General features: G+C 39.3%; 1 long non-coding RNA gene across 1 annotated transcript in view; it reads left to right on the top strand.

Moving 5' to 3' along the window:
• Positions 1-23,958, top strand: part of LOC120623078 (uncharacterized) — a 59,214-nt gene that overhangs the window by 930 nt on the left and 34,326 nt on the right. The gene's annotated exons all lie outside the window — the stretch shown is intronic.

The following is a 23,958-nucleotide window of genomic DNA, read 5'->3' as shown; positions in this document are numbered from 1 at the left end:
CAATTAATGAATCACCATTTACCCTGAGGCAAAACCAGGTTTTCTTGCTGAAGAGGTGTTCGGTGCATAGCATTCAAATTCATGACCTAGACCTCAAATTAACGGGCTGTCCATTAAGAATGGATGAGTGGCTTTGAAGACTGCATTTATCGGTTGTCGACAATCCTCTCTTGCAGTTCCCAGCGGTCCCTTCGGAAGAGACAATCACAAAGAGAAGATACTGCAAAAGGGATGTCCTTGATAGCCTACCTAGTGCCAAATGAGGTTTCATTAAAGAGGAGCTTTGCCCTTGTGGGGTAAAGTATATGAAGGTGATAGAAAGAAATCAGCGTACTGAGAATATGGGATCTTCCTACAGCAGGGGATGTATTCAACCCCTAGGGTCTTATTGTTGGGAAAAGGCTAATGGAACCCTCTTCCCAATTTGTTCAGTGAGTACCTACTATGTGCCTAAACTTTGAGATACTTAGATAACAATGCCAAGAAGTGTAGTATTAAGTGTGAATATAAGAGATATAGACAATCTTGGGCTGGGGTAGGAGATTCATATTATAGAGTTGTCAGTCATACCATATCTGCCAGGGTTGATGATTCACATCATCTCATTGGCTGGCTTGGTGTCACTTTCTTCCTTCCATTGTTCCATTGGCCAGAAAGGGCACCATTCCATGAGAGAAAAGTTTCGTTCTTAGGTAGAGGCTATGGGAGCTGTCTTTCCTGCTGGCAGTCCAATAGTGCAGGATTCAGAAACTGAGATGGGCTGGCTGGTGGAAGAATCTGGGAAGAGGTGGCTCAGGAGGTGTCAGGGTGCCTCTGAAAGGTGAAAACTCTGAGGGTAGGCATTCCTGGTACTGACCTCAGGACATAGAAAGGCAGCTGACAGCCAGATCCAAGGATAAAGAGGACATTGCTCTGCCTGGAGAGATGGAATCCTGTTGGTGGTGACAAGAATGATTCCCCTCCCCCCACCCCCAGCATTTACACTCCCATTTGCAGCATTCGTTGCGTACAGCTGTGGCTGCAGTTGCTTTAAGTGGAGCACTGCTCTCTTGAAATAAGTTCTCTAGACTGCCACACGATTTGCCCTTTCATTTCTGTCCAGTGCTGTGGTGACTCCCCATAGTAGTGTGCCCTTAAAAATCTCAGCCATAGACTCTGCCCTGGCCTTCACCAGACCCCCTCACATCTGATGACTCTTGGATCCCTGGCCTATCCTCATTTATCCCAAGAAGCTTAAAATGAGGTTATAACATATCCTCTTTTAGTTTCTACCTCTGCCACTTTCCCGTGGTCACTCTCTGATTTGAACAACCGCCCTTTCCAGGTTGGCAAATCACCCTGCTGCCTCTCTCTCAGCTTCTCTGTAGAAGTCCAAACTGTCACATGAGGCTGAAAAGTGGGAATGACAAATTGCATAACTGGGGGGAAATGCACCAACTTTGAGAAATGAAGTTCATGAAGATTGAACTTGACCTCCTCCCTGAGAGCTTCTCTAATTCTTCTGACCAAATCTCCATTTTCTCTTTCTAACAGCCCATGGCACATTAGGAGCTAAGTCTGAATGTCCTATGTAACATTTGATACCTAGTCATTCCTCTGTCAGGACAGAGCAGGTCCTGTGGGATCATACGGAAGTGAATAACCTAGTTCTTGCTCTCAAAGAGCTGATCATCTTATTGAGGAGACATCAGTATCATTATCAACAACAATAACACACACGCTCAAATAACAAGACAACAACACAAGAGTTGTTACAGGACAAGATAGAAGGCATGTCAAATGAGTGCTCTTCACACGATATGAGTGAGGTGGAGGGCTTGAGAGGTCAGGACATACTTTATAAGAGTGATTTAAGCTTGTCCAAAAAGAGAGTGAGAATTTGATAATTCCAGTTTACCAGAGTTATCTCCTTAACCAGACTGCAAGTTTTTGAGTGCAAGGACCCTGCCCCATGCTCCTTCTGGATCTTCCTCCCCTATGTAAGCCTCACAGTAAAAAACACAATGTCTTCTTGCATTGTATGCCAGAGACATGCATTGGATTGAATCATATTAAATCATGCCCTGAGACATTCCTTCTGGACTTGTCTCCATAGGAGAGAACTTGAGGTTTGAGATCACCTTGAGAAAAAGGGAACTTTAGGCAGCACAAATCACCTAGACCCTCTCAGGAAATGCAAATTTTCTTTACTCTGAGAAATGGCGGCATGGTCAGAAATTCCCCCTTCTAGCCCATATCGTTCTATGAAGACCCAAAAAGTTTGTGCTAATAATTCTTGATTATCATCTGATTATCATTTTCCCCAAGGTAAAATTGCCATGAAGTTTAAGATTCATGTTTTCTCACTTTCTAAAACATTGTACCTGATTTTAATGATTTTAAATTCCTTTTCTTAATGAGGGCCCTCCACATTGTATTTACCTCAGTCTCCAGAAATTTGGATCTGCCCCTGTAATTTATCAGCCATTTACTAAATGCTTTTCTCGTGAAAACCTGACAATAGTCTCATGAGGTAAATTCTATATAATTTGGACTTTATCAAGAATTCCAAAGAGGTTAACTGACTTGCTGAAGTTCACATAGCGAGTTAATAAAGATACAACTTCTATAAATGAGTTTCAGAGCAGAGATGAGATATCCCTATAAATTATCCAAGATTGAACATTGAAGTCTTTTCACCTCCTCTCCCACACAGCAAAAGTGAGAACACAGTTCTGGGTAACATTATGTCCTTTCAAAGCTACCCTCTGCCTATATGGTGAGAAGCCTAGGGTTGCGGGCCTGAGTTAGCAGGGCTCAGGCACACCTAGCAGCAGACACACCAAATGGAATTGTCTGGTTGTGTGCTGGTGCTTTAAGGCCACCACATTTTCCACTTCAAACTACAGCTGCAAAGGGATAGAGACAGTGTTGGAAAAACTGACAATTTAAAGACATGACTGGGGCATCCAAACTGTTTATAGTGTCTGACTTTCATTTTGCTTTCTGACCTTTTTTTTGATATAGGGAAGTCAATCATGTCCCTTAGGATGGGTTTTTGTACAGGAAGGAACTGTGCTAACATCCAGTCATTTGTGAATAGTTTTACTCATTCACTCATCAAACATTTAGTGAGCATTTAGTGTGGGCTCTGCACTGTGCAAGTGGCTGGCCACAGCTTAGTGGTGAGTGCTGCAGAGTCACAGGCTCTTTAGACAATCCATCTTTTCCTGCAAACCTTTAGGCTCAGTTTCCTTAAAAGGAGGCCCCATCAGAGGGCCAGGAACAGGGGTGATTGGCCTGCATGAGAGGGCCATGTAGCTAAGGCCCTCAAATGTGGATTTCTGACTTTTTCTTAAAGTAACCTTTTAGAGATATCATAAGATGAAGCGAAGACATTCATAATACATCTTGAAACATGTATCCCATTTCCAGACCACACAACCTGTAGTTCACTATTAATGCATTAATTTTAAAAAATAAATCCTTTCATTATCTTGTAAATAATACATTTAGATATCATCGTAATTTTGGGTGACGAAAGTGTTAATTTGTTACATGGAAATATTTGTAGTATACTCTATTTCTTATAACTCTATTCTGACACCTTATCATTGTGAGTTATCCCAGGATCCCAGGCCTCTATAGGTTTCTGAGATGTCCTGCCCTTAAGAGGTCATTAATGTGAACTCCTTACCTTGGCCTCCGAATGTTTGCATGATCAGCATATATCTCTGATCTCCTCAGATATCACTCTCCCCTTTGCTCAGCACTTCACCACTCGGTTCCCAGTGTCCCAGAGCCTTAGCCCATGCTATTCCTGCTGCCAGGTAGGCTTCCATGGGCTGATCCACCTCATCCTTTATATCATGATGTAAGCAATACCTCCTCTGAGGCTTTGCCTTGATTCTCACCATGTTAGACACTCCACCAAGTCTTGGCAGCTTTTGTAACACTGAGCACAAGTATACTGAACACATTATATTTAAATTGTTACTTGCAGGAAACTCATTTCTGTGGTTTGGAAAGACCTGGTTAAACTTGGCCCAGCCCCTAATTTCCACATTTACTCCTGTTGTGTTCTCTTCTTGCACTAGGGTGTGCCGTCAAGATTATTCATCTTGTTTCCCAGCCTCTTATAACCTAGATGTAAATATGTAGACTGGCTCTTCACTGGTTTGCACCAAAAGAGAATCCACTTGCCCTCAAATAGGTCCCCTATTTAGAACCCAATTAAAGAGGTGAAGAGTGTCAGGGAAGAATCCCGGAGTGGGCAACCGATGTCAGAGTCTCCCGGGCACCGTATTGTCATCTATTTCACTCACCTGCCACTTGAATTTAGAGCAATCTATAATTTCTTCCCTTTTTGGGAGGGGGGGGCAGGGGGGGGCAGAAGGGATCACAAAATGGTTCTGCCCACATTCAGGTCTCATCAGTTGATATACTCTACGTCCAGTGGCATGTCAATGAATTTTCAAAAAAAAAAAACACAGCACTGTCTCTAATGGTTTTCTGATACATGCAGTCACCTCCATCTATTTCATGATTAGCTAATGCCTCTCCCACTGGAAGGTAAGCTCCCAGTGGGCACTGTGACTCTCTTGTTCACAGCTAAACCCCTACTACTTGTCTGCCATAAAGCATAAGCACTCATTAAAATATTTGCGGAATGAATAAATAAATAAAATTTAATCCCTAAGAGTGAGCAAGATGGAACCTGAATGACTATTACCAGGCATTACGTTAAATGCTTTACATCCATCACTTTAATTTCTAACAACTCTATGATTTAGATGGATAACTGTTGTTACCCTATTTTATAGATAAAAAAAATAAAGGCGTAGTGGTTTTTTTCAGTACCACACTGTATGCGCTGGAGCCAGCATTCAACCCATAACTGTCTACTTCTTAGCCTGAGCTTTAACTACTTTGTTCTGTTGCTTTACTATCTTCTGACACAGATAACAACAATAGTAAGACCAATAATTATAGTGGATACACTTATTGGATGCTATGTTCTATGACTGTGCTAACCATTTATAAAAATTATCTTATTTATGTCTACTCAAAACTTGTGAATCAAGAACTATTGTTGTCTCCGGTTTATAGATGGGGAAACTGAGGCTTAGAGGGAATCAACTAACCACTCATGAGCTATTAGTTAATGTTGAATATCAACCAATATAACAGTCACACAAATCCATGTAACATAATTTTCCTTTGGCAGATTTAAAGCATACAGACCTTTCTAGTAATATGCAGAGAAGCAATTTCACACCAAAAGCTTTTTCAAACGCTGGTGTCTCACAAATGAGAGCACTTCAGTTTCTGAGGGCTTCTGTGTTATTTCCAACAATTATTTTTCATTTCCCTCTGCTGAGCAAGCCAATAATTGGTGACTTCTCATCTAATCGTTTCCCTGGATGACAAATCGCATTACTCTGAATTCCCCATCGCTTTCTAACTCTCTCTAAAGCTGGTAGTTGAAAACAATGAATGAAACTTTGATCACTTATGTTCATGGCAGGGAGACTGGGCTTCCAAGGGCCCCAGTTGTTGGTGACAATGCCCATGGCCTCTGGAGACTGCGCTTCCCCATGGCTGCTGTAGGAACGGGAACTCAGATCAGGCAGGGACAAATCTCGAAGGTGTGGGGCTTTATTAGTTCCCGTGGCTGCAGAAAGAAATTACCCTAAACTTAGTGGCTTAAAATAATAGAGATTTATTCTCTCACAGAAGTCCAAAGTCAAGGTGTCTTAAGGGCTTTATTCCCCTGGATGCTCCTCCTGGTGGCTCCAGGTGTTCTTTGGGCATGACTGTGTAATGCTGATCTCTGCCTCTGTCTTCACATGGCCTTTCCCTCTCTGTCTTTTCTGAGTACACTTGTTACTGGATTGAGAGCTCACCCAGTTAATTGGGATGATCTCATCTTGAGATTTTTTAGTTACAAATGAAGAGAAATTTTGTTCCCCCCCACCCAAATAAGAGTATATTTATAGGTACCAGGGTAAGGACTTGCATATATATTTTGGGGGACCACATTTAACTCATTTCAGTGTCCACGCAAAGTTCTCTCTCCTCGTTTGAATTATTAGCATGGAAATGGCAAAAGGCTAAAGAGTATTGTTAAAGTTGCATGGATGCCCAGCTTTTAAGTAACTTGTCCCATACATCCCCAGCTTCTATTTTACAAATAATTATTGAGCATCTGCTGTGCTAAGCACTGGGAGCTCAGAGCTAACCTGAACTGTAAACTGTTCTCTGCTTATCAGAATCTAATCAGACTGATTGATCCAGTACTCATAATCAAATACTCATGATCCAATGTGATGTGTTCTCTAAAAGAGGTCTGTATAAAGAGAGCTTTAAATGTGCTCAGTGAAAATGGAAGAAGGTAGGGCAGGCAGTCTAGATTCTCGTTTATCATCGAGGAAACTGAGGACCAGTGAGACTGAATGGTCTAAGATCCCACAGCTCAGACATGATGGAACTAAGACTTGAGCTCAGTGCTCCTGTCAATCGCTTAGAGGTTCCATGCTTCTGGCAGCTGAAAACAAAAAGTTTATCCTCTTAGAAGGCAGATCATCATATTCTTAGTGACTTCCCTTTGGAAACTTTTATTAGATCTGGAGAGCCACTGTGGAGGAAGGCCATGTAGACTGATGATTAGCTAGTGGTCTTGCTTTGTGTCTTATCAATCTTTCTTTATTTTTTTTCTACTTCTTCCCTTTTTTTTCTGAGTCAAGAAATGCTGGATATGAAAACCCAAGCTATCTTATGATAAGATGTGTTCTAACAGCAATGAGGCAAGAGAGCAAGCTCCAAGGCCAAGAAGTAGTATAAATTGTAATTTTAACTGTAAACAGGTTGCAAATTGACTTTCATCTCAACCTTTCCCTTTAAGAGGAGCTCAGTGACACCTTTGAGGTGAGCCCTGCTTCAGTTGGCTCCTCTTTTCCACTCTCTTAATTACTCGATTCCTTTTCTCAGAGTCTCCAACTGGGAAGAGGTGTAGGAACAGATGCAAAATGAACTACTATGGGTACACAGGAGGACCTCAGAACTGGGATCACCTAAGATGGTTCCATTCAGTTCAACAGATATTTATTGAGAATCTACCAGGAATCAGGAATTGTGCTTGATTGGGATGAAAAGACCGTTAAGGTATAGGCTCAGTCTTCAAGGAGCTTATTGTTTAAAGGACTAACAGGACAGAGACAGTTGTGCTGAGCAGAAGAAACAAGTACATTGGAGAAAAATGCATTTTTACGGTTTCTAGCCTTAGGCACAAGGGCTGAATGGATAAGCCATGGAAGATAGGTGGCTGCAGATGGTTCACACCTGCAGTGAGATATGGAATCTGAGAGCACATTTCTATATTGTAGGGCCTTGAGATAAATACAGACTTTTTTTCCCTTATATCCTGGACTTTTCCTGAGTAGAATGCCTTTCTACTCAGCAGGAATGAGCTCAATGTTGGCATTTCAACAGGTAGCCAAGGAAGAGACAGCATGTTGATCCTGGGATGAGTGTTTATAAGCAGTTCCAATCCTCTCAGCCTCACCTGTTTCTTATGCCAGCCACTGTCACAGGGTCCAATTCTCTGTGGGCTCCCGCCAGCTTTGCATAAGTATGACCTGGAACATTGTGCCTCAGGCTCATGCTGCACCTCCTCTCTCCTGCCCTGGGTCTACTGCCTTGTGAGTCACCAGAGGAACCCATTTGACTTCTTGTGTGCATCCTAGAAATGAGGGGGAATTAACACCCCATCAGTGAACCTTTGATAAATGGGAGATAGGAGCTAATACATAAATACCTTCCCCTTTCTACACTAAGGAGGCACTTCTAAGATGCATTTCTTATGGTTCTTAGAGGGTTCTCTAGGATGAAACAATTTGTATGGGGTGGCCATGCAACCTTGAACTAGAATCTTTTCTTCCCTGCTTCCTTCTCCATCTTTCCCTTCTTCTACTCCTGGTTCATATACCCAATAGTGTACATTCACATATACATTTCTAGGGAATACAAAGTAAAATACAAAGTAAAATTTCCAGGGAATATAAAGTAGACTGTCTTTTTAGATAGTCTTTAGAGCTGCATTAAAACAAGTAGTCTTCTACCATTATCACCCCATAACCCTTAGGATTTATAGATTTAAAATTCTAATTTTCATCACTTTGCAGGAGATTCTCAAGGTCCTCAAATAGGTCATTTTGTTCAACTGTAGTTTCATCATAATGTTGATGAGATGCCATCGAGACTTAACTCTTGTTTATATCAATTAGCCTATGGAGAAATTGGTTTTGTTATGCATTGTTTCTTAAGGTTGCAGAACCTATCCACTACCTGGTCTCAGGGGAAATCTGGTCTAAAACACTTTCCTAAAGTATGTTCTTCACACCCTACTTTCATAGTGTTTTCTTGAAAGAAAGAAAGAAAGAAAGAAAGAAAGAAAGAAAGAAAGAAAGAAAGAAAGAACACGAAAAAAAATATGGAAGTGAAGTACTACATACTACTTTCTCTTCTTAAAGATTCTCATTGTGCATTAGACTTAAAGATTTCAAAATGCCTGGCCTATAGAAATATTTATCTTTATTTAACTCAGTTTTTCCAAAATGTAGTCAGTCAAGTAATCCTCCCCCCACCTTTTTTTTCTGAGAGCTTCTATTAAAGTCCTTCAGACTCAAGTTCTGGGGAATGCTAAGTACCCTGGTGCTGTGATTCTCACTCGAAGCCTCTCCTGATGGGGCTCTGGGAATTCTTAATTTCTGGGCACTTGTCCCATATCTCCCCACCACTGACCCGGACTAAGCTGCCTTTCCCAGTCCTTCTCAAATAAGAGCAAATTGTTAAAACATGATTCGCTGGCCACCTGTTTAGGCCTTTTCATGTGGCAGGCTGCATGGCAAATGCCTTACATACATCACTTCCTAAGTCTTTCAAACAAGCCTCTGAGGTAGGTATGAGTGTTCCCATTTTATAGATGAGAAAAACTGGGAATCATAGCAGTTAAATAACTTCCCAAGAACACTCAACTAATAAGTTGCAGAAATTAATACTGAAGTCCAGCCTGTATGACTCCAAAGATCAAGCCTATTATCAATAAGCCAGGGGTTTCCAAAGTGAGCTACCTGAGCTGACTTTAGTAGAATAAGGAACACTTTCAAATATGTATTCATTATAACGAACATTAGAAAACTACTAGTGTAATAAACTTGTCATACGTCTTTTTCTTTTGAAGTAAATTTGTTTCAGTAAGAAAAAGCAAGTAGATTGAAATAAAAAAAATTGCTTTCATAATAATAATAATAATGATCATGATAAGAAGAAGGTTGTACTCGTGTAGCAAACACTGTGAAGGTAACATACAGATAGCAGAAGTTTGGGAAGCACTGAACTAGATCCAACTGCTTCCTATTGTTTTTAGTATTTCTGATACAATCTCTGGGAGTCTACAGACCTGGTCCCTCTGCCACTGACACTCCTGGATGGTGCTCCTTTCATTGAGAGTAGAGTCTTTTAGGAGTAATGGACACAACCCCTGGGGTTCCATAAAATTTTCTCAATTTTATATATTAATTTTGAATATAATATTTAAATGCATTTTTACCTGTTATAAGTGAAATGTCTTTTGCAGTGATAATCAGTATTTGGAAAGTATTTTTTAAAAATGCTTTAGTTTTTTAAAGTTAGAGTTCCTCTTTAAATGGAGTCTCTCTTTATTATATTTTAAAAATGGAGATAATATATGATCCGCTATGTAAATATAAATTATTATAAATTATTATTTATTAAATTATAAACGTTGGTAAGATATATTATTTTTTTTTCTTTCAAGGAGTGAGATACCTGAAAGAGAAACTATAATACAAATTCCATTGAGATGAGATGTTCAAGAGGTGCAAAATGGTATGCAAGTATAGGAGAAGAGAGAGAGAGAGAGAAAGAAAGAGACTGAGAGAGAACTTACATAAGAGCCATGTGAGAAAGCTCTGTTGAGTAGTCACACTACACAGTTTGATTTTTGTTTCCTCAAGTGCAGTGTGAGAAATTCTTTAGTGTGACCAGTTCCAATGACGAGTAAAGTGGGACCCTGAAATGAAAGACAACCTAGGTCCCCAATAGGTCAAGTAGGCACTTGGACCATTCCCAAGACTTCCTGTCTTGTACATTCTCAGAAATCACAGGAGTTAAGAGTAGTGGTGGAGATTTTGAGAAGATGCACACCCAGGAATGAAGAGACAACTCTTCATTGAGTTCCAGCCTTGACTTTCTATCAAGTTAACCTTTCCGTTTGAATATTTAATAGGCATCTTTGCAGGAATGAGAGTATAAAGGCAGAAACCACCCGCATAAGGAAAGCATGGTGTGTGAATTGGCCTAATTCTAGCCATAATAAAAGAAGAAAGGGTTGATCATTTGTGTGACAAGCTACAATGGAAGCCAGAAACAAATCTGATCAAAATGAGAGCCAGAGTCTAAATTAATATGCTTACAGCCTAAATCCACAGCAGAAGGGACACTCGAAGTCCAGGGTAGCCAGGAAAGCTGTGATTTAAGAATTCAAACAGCACAGCCCCTTTTTCATGATCTCCTCCATTGTTCTAGCCCATTTCTCTTTGTCAAGGGGCTTTGAGGCCCACCGTCAACCTCAGGGCTTGTTGAAGAACAACAAGAATAGATGAAGAGCTAGAGCATGGGCCAGCTCCTTTTTTTTTACATCACTTAGTAGGTAAATAGCGAAACATTAACTAGAATTTGGACTCTAGCTTGAGCTTTCAGTGATTTTTGTCTGGAGATTCAGGTAGAGGCTATTCGTGAACCTCTAACACCTTCCCAAGGTCAAATCTTACTTTTAAAAATAGTCTATTGTAACTGAAGTTTGGAAAACAAAATCGTAATTACAAGAGAAAACAAAGTTTTAAATAATCGCTTCTGTATTTGTCTTCCAAAGTAGACTGTGCCTACTTCAACAGAGGACTCATTCTTCTCTTGGTTAAATCCTACCTATTCCTAAAGGCATATATGAAAGCTTTCTTCTCTAAAGCTTGGCCTTCGGCCCTCTTCTCTTCTCCATTTATACTATTTTCCATAGGCGACTGTCTTCATCTCATTGTTTTAAATATTGTGTATATGCCAGTGGTCCGCACATTTATATCTCTAGCCCAGACATTCCCACTAAGTTCTAGACTTGAATATCCACTAGTATAATTGGTTTTTCTGCTTGGATATCCAGCAAACATTTCAGATTTTAAAATGGCCAAATAGAATTTTTAACTTTCCCTCCCAGACCAGTTCTGTCTTGAATCTCCATAAATGACACCACCAAATACATACTCACCTCCTCAGGTTGAAAATTTCAATCTTCACCCATTATACCTAATTTATCAGTAAGTCATGTTGATTCTATCTGCGGAATATAACTCAAGTCTGCTCCAATTTGTTTATTTTCATTGTAACTGCGCTTCTCTGAGACATCACCATCCCTCACGTAGATAACTCAGTGGCTTCTGGATATTGATCTCTCTAGTTCCCACTCTTGCTTCCCTACAGTGCTTCCTCCATTCAGCAGCCAGAGGGATATATTAAAATTATAAATCAATTATGTCGCACTTAAAATCTTCCATCTGGAAGACTGACAACACTAAATGCTGGCAAGGATGTGGAGCAACAGGAACTCTCATTTATTGCTGATAGAAATGCAAAATGGTGCAGCTACTTTGGAAGATAGTTTGGTGGCTTCTTACAAAACTAAATATATTTTTATCATATGATCCAATAATCATGCTCCTAGGTACTTACTGAAAGGAATTGAAAGCTTACATACACACAAACACCTGCATACAGATGTTTATAGCAGCTTTATTCATAATTGCCAAAACTTGGAAGCAATCAAGATGTCCTTCAGTAGGCGAATGGATAAATAAACTGTGGTACATCCAGAGAATGGATATTATCTGGTGCTAAAAAGAAATGAGTTATGAAGGCATGAAAAGGCATGAAAGAAACTTAAATGCAAATTACTAAGTGAAAAAAGCCAATCTGAAAAGGCTACATAATGTATAAGTTCAACTCTATGACATTCTGGAAAAGGCCAAACTATGGAGACAGTAGCAGATCAGTGGGTATCAGGAATTTAGGGAAGTGAGGGAAGAGGGTGATATGAATAGGTGGAACACAGGATTTTGAGAGCAATGAAACTATTCTATATGATACTATAATGGTAAATACATATCATTGTACATTTTTCCAAGCTCACACAATGTACAACAGCAAGAATGAACTCTAATGTAAGCCATGGACTCTTTCTGTCTGGTCACACTGACCTTTATTGTCTCCCGAGCACATGCTCATTGCTAACTCGGGGCCTTGGCACTGATTGAACCTTCTGCCTGGAATGTTCTTCCCTCAGATACTGCCTAGCTGATTCCTGTTGTTGCCACTCAGGTTTCTGTTTTTTGTTACCTCCTCAGAGAGGCTGTCCCTGATGACTACCCAAACTAGAGTATCACCTTATTCCTGCCCTGCCACTGCTATTACATTTTTTGTTTTCTTAGCACTCATTACTATTCAAAAGTATCTTGTCTATTCATGTTTGCTTTATCCCTGCCACAAACCCTGCTATATTACGGGTCCTCAATATACGTTCGTTGAACTTGTGGCATAGGAAATAAAGTTTTAGATAAGATTCATCCTAGGGAATCTTTCAGAAAATTACGCAGGCACCTATTTTATTTATGTCTATGTTTCTGTCACATCAAATGGCTCTGACCCATAATATCACTGTGAGAGCAGAGACCAAATTAGTATCATTCATTCACAATGTAACACAGTGTCCAGCATTGTGCTTGGTGCATATTATTTGATAAAAGAGTAAATAAATAAATAAACAAATAAATAAATAATAAACAAATGAATGAAAGACATACAAAACAACATCTATTTTCACCTATGATTTCACTAAAGTCCATTTTAAATGTCGTAGTTCAAAGAAAGTGATAACTCAGTTATATTTTTCAACGTTTATTTGTTTCAACAGAGGTATACACAGAAAATTTATAATTAATAGCATAGACCCTTTCCTCTCCTTCTTACCCTTAGTCCAATCGGTCTCCATGTCGGGTAGATTCTGTCTCCTAAATATCTCTGAGCACTCCCCTTGACTTTCATAACCTCTGCCCTGGCTCAAGACTTAGGGCTTCTCACCTGAGTGATTGGTCTCCTGGCTGCCAATCTTGGCACTCTCTGATCCCTCCTCTCACAGCTGCACAGAGTCACTTTTCCAAATCATGAATCTGAGCATCTCACTCTCCTAATTAAAAAGCTTCAATGACTCCATTAGCTTCTAAAATGAGGCCGAAACTTCTTGATCTACTTTTAGCCTCATCTTCTGCTATACCTCCAAGTTATAGCAACCTATCTTTCCTTAGATGGCAAACAAGTTCATGCCTCTGTATGACACTCCTACAATTTCCTGAGCATAGAATTTTTTTTCTTTTCTTTCCTGCTCATTCTCCCAAACTCTCAGTTCAAGGTTTCTTCCCAGGAGTCTTCCCTGGTGATCACCAATCTCCCCATCTTACTGGGATTCCTGCTTCTATTATACACACTACCTTGTATCTAGCAACTTAATAGTGAAGTGACCTTGGGCAAGTTATTGAATCTCTCTCTGCCTCAGTTTCCTTATCTGTAAAATGGGGATAATAGAAAGGTGAATTACATGTAAAGCATTGTTTTAAAAGCCTGTAATATATACACATAGGACTTACTACATTGTATATAATTATAAATTTACATCGCCCTCTTCTTCTCTGGAGTCACCCTTTCTACTTCCCGTCTCCTCCTGGGCAGTCAGTCTGGCAGCGTTCTGGGAAGGTAGCCGTAGTGTGCTCCGCCTGTTCCAGCTTAAACAGTTTAGTCTTTATAGCTGGCTTTGCCAGTTGCTTCTGCTATAGAACAAGGCTTAGACCTGGGCGTTTAGCAAGATTTCTTCCACTAACTTGGGTTGGTAACTGCTTTATTGATGTATATCATCCCTGCATCATTCTCTCTCAATTATCGTCTCACAAGAAGAGTATTAAAATGTCCATGGATTGAATTGGTTCTGCCTTTGTAAGCCAATCATTGAATGCTTTCAAGTGCATATTTGCAAAAGCTAGAGCTCTCTTTGACTTGAATCTCTGTGCTAGGGCTTCTTGTGTTCATAATCCCTCTAGGCTTATGCCGGTTGCTGCTTCAAAGGACCAATCATCTTGGAGGGCTCCACAGTAAAGACTTAAAGTTTGTCTACAAGGCCAGACTGAAAGAGCTCTTTTCCAGTTGACTTGGTTTTATCAGCCACAATAACAGGCAGTCAATGAGCTATCTATGGACTCATGCATGGTTGATCCAATTCAGTTGTTAAGGTGCCTGAAATACATTAATCTCATTGACTGCTTCACCATAAATGATAATCAGTCCTTAGAATGACCAAAAACACCTATTTGATTGGAAATTTATCAATAGTGTCAAAATCATGGCATGTAGACATACTCAGGTGGGTGCCAGGGCACATTTCCTTTCCTTAATGCCAAAAGATGAATCTTCCTAATTGTGATTATAATCAGGAAATAGAATCGTGTGTGAAGGGGTAGGGGATGTAGGGATAGAGGGTGCAAGCCACTCTACGTCAAACGATCCTTTTCTCAGTGAGTATATGTGAAATTTTTCCTTTGATTAGTGATCATAGTCAAAGGGACTATTTCTATTTTTAATACTCATAATTGCCATGAATTTATGATAGTCACTTCATTTCTCACGGACTTTACTTATTCTCTCAAATCCAGATAAACTGGCAATGGCATCTGGGCTAGTCCGTAATTTTAACAACTATCTTGAATCCGCCACATGTAAGCTGAGTCAATGAATCTGATTGTTCACCATCTTCTCCCATTTTGCTTCAAATAAAAGCAAACATATATGCACCTGTTATATATATTCTTTGAGTTTATCTGGTTTGTGTTCATTTGTTTCTTGTTTAAATAGAAATAAACAAGCCTAATCCACTACTCATTCAGAAGAAGAGAAAGTGTTTTATACTCAAAATTCCAAAACGTACTTTAGATTATTTTCAGAAGTAAATAAGAACTAAATTATACATATTTTAGGAATAAAAATGTTTGAAAGCCTGAAATTATACTGAAACATTAAGTTTATAGAAAAACAAGGGAAAAGGTATTCAAAAAGACATTTTGTATGAGAAAAGTACATTTTTATAGAATACGAGTGCAGAATAAATACAGAAATCATGAAAATAGAAACATGCAAAGTAAAAACTATTTAAAGGCATTGAAATGCAAATACTTAATCTATTTCTCCATTTGAAAAAATAAAAACTAATTTATCACATCAGTAACGTACATATCTCCAGATAAAAATATGCTTTTTTCAATTTGGGCTTTTTGGTAACAGAGAATTTTCATCAGATTATACGGGGTGGAGAAACAGAAGCAAAGGAGCTGAACTAATTTGTAGTTAGTCTCTCCCATTAAAAAAAACATGTCACTGATAAATGCAGGTTGAGAGCACAACTTTTCCCATTCCTGATGGGCTCTGTGCATTTCTCTTGATTTTCAGTAAGGAAAATTCTTTTTTAGGAGAGGGGTTTTAATTTCTGCTTCACCTGCAAAAGTGCAAGACTTCATTCCATTGATGACTGTTCAAGTCTGCTTCACCTTTTGACTAAGACTGAGAAACTTTCTTTTTAAAATTTGATTCATTCTATTTTCTAAGACTAGATTACTCAGCATAGTATCAAATAAACTCAATGAAATAGAACAATACGTATGGTGTTATGCATATGACCTGATAGAATTTTGTGATTCAAATCACATTACCAAACTACTTTCCATTTCTTAATGAACCTACAGAGTTAAACTTGACCACAGAAATCAACTTCATATATTTAAAGAAATGCAAACATCTTATTTCACCAGAGAGGTCATCAGATAACATTTTTAGGGAAGAGGGGGGCTGTTTTGTTTGATCAGACAGCAAATTTTCTTTTGAAAATTCAAATTATATTTAAAGGGGCAACCGATATGTTTGGTCCTCAGAATATAGAATGTTTGCCTCTTCACTAAAATAAGTGCTCTATTGTGTTCTATAATTACAAAAAAAGGGATCTAGGACAATTATATTGCTAAAGGGATGCTTGAGCTGCAAGGTGAGTGAGAGTCCTCTTAAGGAACAAGCTGTGGCTCAAAGAGACTGGACTTAAGAAGGCCATGCCCTTGTCCAGTAGCTATGCTTTGGCTCCAGCTAAAACCAGCATCCTACCTTTTTAATTCTTTTACATTCTTTCCATTCAGCTCTAACTTTCTTACTTACTGGCTCTCCGATTCTGAGGGAAGGAATTTATTTCCTCTGGAACTCATTTCTCCCATCTGGAAAATGAGAGTTTGAGTCTTACCCAGTGGTTCAAAACCATTCATTCTGATAGCATGCATTGTCTCATTTAATTCTCAGAAAACTATTTATTAGAAAACTATTATCCCCAGTTTACTGATGAGAAAACCCCAGTACAGAGAGATAAATTAATTTGTCCAAGGTCTGTGAAGGTAGTAAGTGATAGGGACAGGTGACAAAACACACACTTTGATTGCAGAGCCCATGCTCTGAACCACTGCAGTGCAGGAAACAATACTTTGTCACTAACCCCAGTGTGTCTGGGGGCAAGTTGTTTACTGTCCTGGACCCTCAGTTTTTTCCACTGCCTCTTTTAGCTCTCAAATTCTAATTCCATCTCCATGTGCTAACAGATTCACTGGTCTCTCCACTTCCCCTTTTGTCCTTGTCCTCCTCCCTTCAGTAAAATGTCCTGTTGCAGCCCAATGAGATATTAGCGTACAAAGAGAACTTTAGCCTAAAGTACAAATGCAGTCCTTTTTTTTTTTTCCTTTGTAGGTGAATGGAGACTGCATATACAAGGATTGCCTGATGTGTCCTACTAGAATATTGTGCTTATTATTTATTACAATTCTGTCAAGCTTTAAATCATCCTTGCTGCATTCTAACCACCACTCCAACAGAGGCCAGTTTCCCTACATAAGGCCCTGCTATTAGAATGGGATTTTACCTGGATAATGCCTTTTGAGAAATGCATCCCAGCATTTGAGGCAGCTCCCAGCAGAACAACCTGCCATTTGTGATGCCTCCTTCAGGTTAAACATTTTAGATTAATCAATAAGTAAATGGCAAATAAATGGCATGAGCCCATGTCCAATATAAATGAGATCAACTGAAGAAGTGGAAAAGGGCAGTTTCGCCATTGTCCAATACGCCAATGAGCGGTGCTGCCTCGAGCCCTGTCTACTTGAGGTGAAATATCCAGATGAAAAGTGAACAATGAAATGCATCTTCCAGATGTTTTAGAACATCAAGGTGTCTGGTATCCTTTACCTTGACACACTGACTTCATTTCGAGGTGCCAGAGGTGCTATTGTTCTGAATCCCTGTCGCCCAGAAGTAAAGTCATGACTCTGGCGAGACATTCTCCCTCCTACAATATAGATCTAAATAGCCCGGGCCGGTGCAGAAGCATCACTGGCTTTGAGAATTTGTTCCAAACACAGCTCCAAATATGCATTTCGTAAGGATTACCATTCATTTCTCCCAATTCTTTTTGCTAATTTACTGCAGTTACACTTTTCAGATGTGTAATATCTCATTTTGAGGAAAAATATGTTGCAGCAAAAGAGCTGACCTTCATGCGTTTTCAGACTCTCTGCTGTATACCTGACAAATGAGGCACCAAGGCCTTTCCATATTCTGTTTGGGGGTCTATTGGCTGAGGAATCCTTGGTCATCCCACCTGCCTGGCGTCTAGGATCATGATGAATTGTCTCCAACTCTAGCCTCAGATTGTTTTTTAACATTTAATTTAGTTTCTTCCTGTGCTTGGATGAACATGGCCATGTTATGGATTTCTGCTCTAATGTACACCAGCAGCCTGGAAGAACAAGCCTCAGCAAGCTGTGGAAATTAGAGAGGCTGGATCAATAGGCAAGGTCACGACCCCCCCAGCTCCGATTCTGTACACTGTCCTGAAATTCTCTCCCCTGAAAATCCTCCTGCTGCTTCTAATGTGAATCCATGTGTATTCCCAGAGAGGAATTCACGTAAACAAGCCTACCCCAACCTCTCACATCTCAAGGAGGGACCCCCATAATTACAAACACTGAAAAATTTGGGTAAACAACAGCTTACGAATATAAACATCTGGGCATTTGCTTCATGTGCAGGTTGTTAACGCCATTGTCCAAAGACCCTTTCAGAGGGAGGACAAATAGATGAGGACAAAGAGAAAGCAGACTTGCCAATCCTGGAGCAAACCTCCAAGAAATAACCCTGTATCATACACATACCTCAGACAAAGGGACACAATCCTCTGTGCCTATGCCTTGACATTTTTATGAAATATAAGATGGCAAAAAAATCAACCTGATTTCAACTCCAAGAAATATCTCTGGGCTCAGTAAAGTAGCAAAAAACATGTGGGAAAATATTTTACAAGATAGCAGGTGCCAATAATGCCGCAAGTTTTGATCTTTTCAATATAAAAGATATACATTTTCAAACACAAAGCAGTATTCTTAACAAACTAGTTTTCCATCTGGAGATTTAGAAGTGGATGTTCCTGGGTGGAAATAACTAATGCATCTAAACTTCAAACCTGCAAAAGCAAATCCGTGACTGGTAATTTATCATATTCACTAATCACTGGTTCCAAAATGACCTGACATCAAAATGATCAATTTAGAAAAAAAATCTTAAAGATCCGTCTTTTGAGAAGAAGGTTAAAGGTGTGCAAAAAATGAGAGAAGAAGGGAGATTCAGGTCAGGAGGAGGAGGAGGAGCCCCTTGTCGTCTGGAATGTGGGTGCCACTTTCACTTTGTAAATCTCAAGCCGCATAGCACAGAGAAGCGGGAACTCTTTTATTTTGGAGAGTAAATTCAGTATGTGATAAGGCATATCCTTATCTAAACCCCTAACTCAGAAACAATGGCAGAACACTTTCTGTACAGCCCACTAATTTCACAAATGCTTGGTAGTTTTGCTTCATACTTTAGGTAACTAAGTTTTATTCAGAGGGGGTAACCTTCTGTTTCATTTTTGAGAAACCACTTAGTCTACCTCTTGTCTTTCAGTTATATTAGAGATTTTAAGCAAAACAACATCACACTTTAAATCTCCAGATGAAAAATTTGTTTATTGAGAATAATGCTTTGTACTTGGGAATGTAGGTTTTTGCTGGCAAAGGATATTATTTGCAAGAATTCTGGAAAATTAGGATTTTTTCTTTGCAACACAAGGACTAATTGCCAAAGAGAAGAGTAAATCTCATACTTTGCCAGTCCTTTATTTTGAAAGGAAAATATACTCATATACACTATTTACTTTGTTGGTGTTGCAAGGATCACATTTGCTCTTATCATGTAGAACTAGCCTCTATTAAAGATTTATATATAGACAGGGTATGGGTGAGGTAGTGATTTAGAAGACACAAAAAGGTGAGTGATAAGGATTTTTGTGCTACAGCTATTGCTATTTTCCTACTCCATTTTTCAGTGGAGACTTTTAGTTTGGAAATAAATCCCAAGTTTAATCAGAATGACAGGTCACAATAAGTATTTAGATGAATAAATGGCAATTTAGAACCATAAAGTCTAGAGCAGGATCTAACTTAAACTCAAGAGTATCTCCTTTTAGGAGGAAAAAAGTTGTCATGTCAGTTTTTCAGATGAGGCATGTCAGATTCTAAGACATTTAGACGTATGTCCCAAGGTCTCCCAGCGAAGGGTGCAGGGCAGACTGGACGCAGTGTTTCTGCCTCCTGACTGACATAGGATTCTACCTTCATATTAAGCTATATACCCATTTCAGGGCTCTACTTAAATATAGGCTTCTGCCCTCTAATGCAGGGTCTATTCCCCATAAAGAACTGTACCGCAATGCTGGGTTCTGTTTCAATACTGGGCTCTACCCTAACACAAGGCACCCAATGCAGGGGTATTCTGCTTTACTCTGTTGGTTGAAGCAATCACAAGCCCCTGCCTAGATTGAAGAGGAAAAACATAGACCTCATCTCTCGGTAGGAGAGGACTCGATATGATGTGATATCAATATAAGGTGATCAAACTGAATGGGAGCTGCATAATCTGCATAATCTGCCCTCTGGCCACAACAATTCAGGTCCCCCAATGTGCAAAATATGCTCATGTCCTCCCTCCGACTCCTAAGGTCTCATTCCCATTGAGGCATCAGCTTGAAAACCTGGATCTAATCATCTAAATCAGTTTCTGATGAGAAGGAAGCCTCTCCAGTGAGGTTCCTTGGTTTCAGGTCCTGGATCACTGGTCCTCTTAATGGGAAGTCCTGTGAACTAAAGAGACATAGTACAGAGTAGATAGTTTATCTCTGTTCCACTTGGCATCTGATGACTCTAAGGCTAGGAGCTGGAATCATCTGAAGTTTCATTCACTCACATGTCTGGTAGGTGATGCTGAATATTGGCTGGAGGCCTCACTTTCTCTCCAGGTGGGCCTTTCATGTGATGAGTTTGGGTTTTCTCACAGCTGTCCCAGAGCAAACATCCTGAAGAGCAAGATACCTGGAAGCTATCATCTTTCTGTGAGCTGGCCTCAGAAGTCACTGAGCATCACTCTGCTACACTCCATTGGTAGGGGCAGAGACCCGAGCTCTGTCCAGATTCAAGTGGAGAAGCTCCAGCTCCATTCTCAGTAAGAAAAGACTCCAAGTCACATTGTAAGAAGAACAGGTGGATAGAAGGTATTGTTGTGGTGATTTAGAGAAATGCAATCTGCTGGAATAAGCTGCCTTGCAAATCAGTGATCATTGCAGTTAGCAGTGTTGTGGAAGGGATTCTACTATGGGCAGAAATGACCTTCGAGGTCTCTTCCAGCTCTCGGATTCTATGATACTCTTGAAAAGGTCATTTGAATCCAGGTAATCTGAAGACTTCAGGAAGCTGAATTGCATAGCCCTGTGACATATAAGAAAAAGGGCAGGAGAAATAGGATGTGTGAATAAATTGAAGGTGCCAAGAATGAAGTCCTAGGATGGCCTGTGTCCCGTTATCAACATGACCCCATCTGCTAACAGGAACAAAGGGTCGTGACCTCAACCAGAGTCCAGAGGTATACTGTCCAGGCTGGTGAGGAAAGTGATGGCTTATGTAGGAGTTTATGCTAAATACTAAAACCACAGTGAACCTGAAAGCATAAGTGGAACAGGGGTTGTACCCTCTGCTGGCCCAGAATGTAAGTACATACAAAAAGCTGTGAATCTTTGGACTCATAAGAGTTAAATGTGATTGTATGTGTGAATAGGCTTTATAAACTATAAAGTGATGTGTAAAAGTTGTTTATTGTGTTCGGCTTCCATTCATACAGCAGACTCTTGTAAACAAAGCTGAACCCTCTTCTGCTCTCCGTTCCACACATGGATTGCTTACCCTCAGTCAGATCATCTTCCCATGGAATGGTTTGTCTGTGTGCATTTCCTGTGAGACCCTTTCTTAACATTCTTAATCTCTCAGTTTGTAAAAATATTGGCTCCTAACCATTGGCAGGGGATGTATCAGTGGACACAGCCTCAGAGTGTATTGCTCTGGGTGTGCTTGTCGTTTCTTATCATATCCTCTTCTCATCAGTTTTTCAAAATCAGGCACTTTTTCTGCTTCCCTACACTGGGCTGGCTTCCAACAGTGCCTTGCTCTGGGGCAGGATTGTACTGGCAAATGCATAATTCAGTGGTTTGTACTTTGCATCTATTAACCATGGCACCAAAAGCAGGAATGACACAATAGTGAGGCTTTTGCTTAGATAATGTTTTTCATGAGTAAAGCTTAACGTTCAAACCAATTTATAGTTCCTTTGCATAGTAGAAAGTATCTTAATAGTCTTTTAATAGATGACTCGATGGAAACATATACATTATAAGGTCAATGTCACTGCAAATTATTACAGCAGGTCCAATTCAAGGGTCTTAACTCTCCATATCTAAATTTTACTATTCGATTATGCATGGTACATAGTAGGTATTTAAAAATATCCATTGAACTTTATTATATTATCAATAGGCAATTAAATAAAATGCAACTTCAAGGCTCCTTTTTTTAAATCCAAGATTGACTTAAAACGGGCTCATTTAACTGGTTTGAAAATCTCTGGCAGAATAGCAATCATTATGTTTCCATTGGATAAATGATGACAGCCAGATAAGTTCTCAACTAAATATTGTTTATATCATATTTTACTTGCTCTTATGTTATTTTTGGAAGTAGAGATAGAGCTACTGTGGTAAATCTTTATTTCTTTTCAAACTTTACACTTAAATATATTTTAAAAAGTAAAGATACTCATTAGTCTATTCGTTCACAGAAGAAGCCTGGGGACTGTCTTGCTATAGATAGTATTCCCATTTAAAAGATAGGAGTCAAAAGACTAGAAGAGATTCATTGGGATTTAGAGCTTAAGCTTATTCTCTGTTTCAATTTTCTTTCTATTAATTATTTATTACCTAATAAAATAATAAGAATATAGAAACTATTTATTGAGCATTTATTACATTCCAGGTTCTGTGCTAAGCATTTGGCTCATATATCTCATATAATTTTCACAACTCTTGAAATGATGCTATTATTTGTGTCATTTTACAAATGAATAAACTCAGGCTCAGAGAGTTTGGGTAACTTGTGACAAAGAAGTTAGTAGGTAAAAGAGATGGATATTAAAACCATGCAAAAGTTCTTAACCACAGTGCTGTAGTTTCTCATGCTAGATAACACAGAAAAAACTGGAGATGATGGGAAAGTGCGGGTAGAAGAAATGAGTATGTATAAACATTTTTTTAATCTAAAAAATCATTTTAAATTCTAAAATTAAGATTCAGCCATTATATAAATAATACTCTTACTCTTGTAAAGTTAAATCTGCCCCCTTGTCCCCCATTACATTGTTACAGACCAGTTGATGTTCGAGTTGGAAGGAATGTGCTCAGGAGTGGATTTATATTTTATAAGATGAAATAGGCCATTTTCATGCCCCATTCACTCAGGCCTGTTTTTTATCTGTAGCCTGGTAATGCCTAAGTGTCTGTCCATTCAAGGATATCATCCAACTTGAACAGGCCAGTCACTGTAAACCACACTTTCCAGTTGCCTGGTTATCATTACTAATGTATCAGAATGCTTTCTGAGAACTTCTGTACATCTTTCGACACAGTGAGCCACAATTTCTTATTCAATCTCTTGTCTCTAGAAATTAGGTTTCTTGTTTAATATGATCCTTTTCCTCTGCCTCATGCTAGACCTTCAGGGCTTCCATTGCAGATTTCGTATCTGCTACTCTATCTGATGCTAAAGGAAGTGATGGGGAACTTTGATTAATAAAGTTTCTTTAAGAGCTCCTCAGTCCTGATCTGCGGTAAATCAAAATTTTGGGAAACATCAAATGAATCCAGGACCATAACTCAGTCTGACTCTGAGAGGTCAAGTTTATATACATATCATACCTCGATCCAAGTGTCAAGTTGATCAGAGAAAGACCAAGCTCATGAGTTCCACCATTATGATACTCCGCCCTACTTAATTTTCTGTCACAGTGCTGAGGATCACATGACAATTAATTTTCTAAGTCTGAGACTCAATGATATGTTGAAATCAACATTGATGCTGGTTAAAAAAAAAAGAAAAAATGTATGACCCGTTACAAAAAGAACCATCCTTCCACTTTCGCTTTCTGAACCTAAAACTATGACTTGGATCCAGACACTTTCATTTCTTTTCTTCTTTCTCTATCACTGAGAAACATGCCCTTTTCAGGTATTCTTTCCGACTGATGGGAGGATAGGTTGAAAATCCCTTTAAATTGCTTCTTACCTAGGAATCTCCAATGGCTTCTAACCACTTGCCATTC

This window comes from Pteropus medius, unplaced genomic scaffold (assembly GCF_902729225.1).
Source record: "Pteropus medius unplaced genomic scaffold, Ma_sr-lr_union100, whole genome shotgun sequence".
Lineage (NCBI taxonomy): Eukaryota > Metazoa > Chordata > Mammalia > Chiroptera > Pteropodidae > Pteropus > Pteropus medius.
The sequence above is the reverse complement of the archived record's forward strand: the minus strand, read 5'-3'. Positions and strand labels throughout refer to the sequence as shown.